This window comes from Sus scrofa, chromosome 2 (assembly GCF_054392235.1).
Source record: "Sus scrofa isolate SSC_HxYL_T2T_F1_AM1 chromosome 2, Sscrofa_HxYL_maternal_Yorkshire_Landrace_v2.0, whole genome shotgun sequence".
NCBI classification, from domain to species: Eukaryota; Metazoa; Chordata; class Mammalia; order Artiodactyla; family Suidae; genus Sus; species Sus scrofa.
Window position 1 is genome coordinate 39,862,530 of NC_139384.1, and position 3,663 is coordinate 39,866,192.

At 41.7% G+C, this 3,663-nt stretch overlaps 1 protein-coding gene across 11 annotated transcripts in view; it reads right to left on the minus strand.

Annotated features, from left to right (window-relative positions):
• GAS2 (growth arrest specific 2) overlaps nucleotides 1–3,663 on the minus strand; it is a 171,501-nt gene that overhangs the window by 2,758 nt on the left and 165,080 nt on the right. The gene's annotated exons all lie outside the window — the stretch shown is intronic.

A 3,663-nucleotide genomic window follows, 5' to 3' on the forward strand; every position in this document is an offset into this window, starting at 1 on the left:
AATTTTAGAATAGAAAGGATCTGGGGAAATATCTTCTAACAAGAAGTCTTCAAACTTATTTTAGCATCAGCTTTTACTCATTCAATAGAATCTCAGTGGGAACCCCTGAATTGTAAAGCAGATAAGAGGAGCCAGGTTTTAGTTTATAACCATTCTGCCTCCCCTGTTGTTCAGGATGAAGACACTGAGGTCCAGATCTTTGATGTGATTTTCAGACTCCCAGTGTAGAATTTTTCCCATAACAGTTCCTTCTTATAAAGCCCATCAAGGCTTTTATAATTTTACTCGCCTGTTATCATTCCCACAGTTTCCCTACTTCCTGTTTTTGAAACTTGAGTTGTTGGGACAAAAACTGCCAAGGCCAGGGTCAAAATAGCACTTTGACCCTTTCTCCCATTATTCCAAGAGAGCTGCTTTGCCTATTGTTGAAGTTCTGGCACATCCTAGCCCTGCATATTACATTTAAGAGTTGTCTCTGGACATCCTTGGTATGAATGCCTCTGGCAGAATGCCCAAGTCCACTTGACGGTGAGTAGGCTGTTTGAACCAGAAAGAACCACCAGTCAGAAAAATTTAGTGAACTCTGGGTAACAGTGACAGAAATGTTTTTCATCCTGAAGTATATGATCATTTAGGTGCAAACTGCTTGCAGATTCTTTAATGAATCCATGGGACCATGTAAAGTGGTTCCAATCTTAGAGTCATTCTGAATGTGAATAACATAGGAATTAAATTTCTGCCCACCTCATATTCCATATCCTTCCTATAGCTAATCAGCAACTTACAATGTGCTGAGAAAGCCAATGGTGAAACCAACCAGGCAACAGTTTCAAGCATGGGATATCAAGACTACAGGAGTTTACAGATTGATTGTAGAGGTGTAAATCCCATACTTTTCTTAGAAGATGCTTGGTTTCCAGAAAAAAAAAAAAATGAAGCCCACATCATCTCCATAAACAAAATCCCTGCTATTTAACCTAAAAGCAAATCAACCTGCTATAAACCAAATTACTCTCAACTCTTCCTTCCGCTTACAGCACTTTCCATACAAAACTACAACCTGGGACAAAAGTATACTCTTTTCTAAATCAGGGCTGAGCTACTGAGCTCTGCTGGAAAAACTCCTTCCATCTCAGAGATTAGCAATATCAAACCAACTGCAATTAATTGGTCCTTTTATTTTTTTGTTTTGGTCAATTCTATGTCTCATTTCTTTCTGTAATTCTCAAACACACTACCCTTTTCATCCTCATCAATCTACCATGACTTCATCTTTGTCAGGCATGACTTCCTCTCTTTTGGTACCACCACTGGCTAATTCACTCCAACATTTATCCTTTTCCCCACCTTTCTTGTCTCACAGAAAGAAGTGCTTCTGTCCAAGGTCAAGTCCTCCTCTTGGTCGTAATTCCCATTACCACTCATACAGAACCCAGCTACCTCAAAACATCTCATCTCTCTTCTTTGTCTAATTTAGTGTATAATAGTCCTTACCCTTCAGGAGATAAACATATTCAAGTGTCTCCTACTCCTGTACAAAGAAAATTCTCCTTCCTTCCCAGTCTACTTTGCTCTCATAACTTCTTATCCCTGAGCTTTCCAACAGTTGAGCTTACACTCACAGTCTTTAGTTCTAACTTCCTATTTATTGTCCAAACAACAGTAGGCATTGCTTCTGCTTACCTGACTACATAGGAAAGGAAACCAGGAGTTCCCGTCCTGGTGCAGCAGAAACGACTCTGACTAGGAACCATGAGGTTGTGGGTTTGATCCCTGGCCCCGCTCAGTGGGTTAAGGATCCGGCATTGCTATGAGCTGTGGTGTAGGTTGCAGACGTGGCTCGGATCTGGCATTGCTGTGGCTGTGGTATAGGCTGGCAGCTACAGCTCCGATTCGACCGCTAGCCTGGAAACATCCATATGCCGTGGGTGTGGCCTTAAAAAAAAAAAAGAGACCAAAGAAAAATGAAACCAGATGGCCTCTAGAATTATCAAATCCAGTGGATGATCCTTAATCCTTGTCTTTCTTGATCATTCAAGTAAGGTATCTGATAAGTATGGACATTCCTTCCTTGATACTCCCTACTGCTTAACTCTCTCTGACAAGACCCCTTTTCCTGGATCCCCTGCTCCCAACCACCAACCTGATGGTTCTTTCTCTATTCCTTCATAGGTTCTATTTCTTCTACCTATTCTTTTTGTGTGTGTGTGTATGTGTTCTTAGGGCTGCACCCATAGCATATGGAAGTTCCCAGGCTAGGGGTCAAATCGGAGCTGTAGCCACCAGCTTATGCCACAGCCACAGAAATGCAGGATGTAAGCCATGTCTGCCACCTACACCACAGCTCACGGCAGTGCCAGATCTTTAACACACTGAGCAAAGCCAGGGATCGATAATGCGTCCTCATGGATGTTAGTTGGCTTTGTTTTCACTGAGCCACAATGGGAACTCCCTCTTCTACCTATTTTTAAGTTTTGCTCCTCCAAAGGATTCTAAAGTTTTCTGTCCTTTACCTACTGCTTTCCTCAGTTTAACCACTCTCTATCTGCTGCCTCATGATTTTCGCTACCATCTACTTATGTCTCTCAAACTATAATTCTAGCCCTTGCCTCATTCCGAAGCTTCCAATTGCAAAGTTAACTCCTCTACCTTTCACTAAAAGGCCCTCCAGGTTTTTCCTTATAGAGTTGGTGACATGAGCATCCTCAGTACCTAGTCAGATACCAAAGCATTCATTTCCCCCTAAATGTTTCTCAGGATTTTTGCTACCATTGCTATTATTTACTTTAGTGTCTTTTTTTTTTTTCCCTTGGTCTACTGTAGAGGTGTCACTGCATCCAGCCTTGCTGTATCCAATCCATTTAGTAAGCTTCCACCAAAGAGAATTCCATAATGCAAGTTTGATTGTCTCCTGCCTAAATACTTTCTTTACTTCTCTCTCACCTGTAGGCTGAGTTGCTTCATTTGCATACATTACTCTCCATGTCCACTCCTGCCAGCTGCATCCCTTCCCTGAGCTCTGGGACCCATGAATTCTTTTAGTTCTATATTCCCAAATAGCATACTCTTTCTCTCATGCCTTTCCAAATTTGCTCCTAACATTCCTCCAATTCAAACCTGACCACCACCTGAAAAATCTTCCATGGCCATCTCCTTCACTGACATGTGAAAGGGAACCTCCCTCGACATGTCCTGTTCAGTTTACACATGACTTCATGGCTTTACTCATTGTCCTGAAGTATAATTGCTAATATACCTGGATGCCCCTTTTAATAATGTGTGAGGTCTCTGAAAAGAGAGATGTGTTTACATCTTTGGACTCTCACATTCATGAGCTCAGAAGGCTGTCAGTACAATAGTAATTCACTCCTTTTCATGTATCCTAATATAGGCTCTCCTTAGTAGGCCTAACCTAAGATATTATTATCAATATTACTCCCATTTTATAGCTAATAAAATTGATGCTCTTAGAAGAACTGAGGCTCTTGGGACTTCCCTTATGGTGCATTTGGTTAAGGATCCTGTGTTGTCACTTCAGTGGCTTGGGTTTGATCCCTGGCGTAGGAACTTCCACATGCCATGGGCGTCCCCCCACAACACCCCAAAAAAGAAGAAGAATGGAGGCTCTTAAACAACTTGTACAAGAGCATACAACAAATCAGT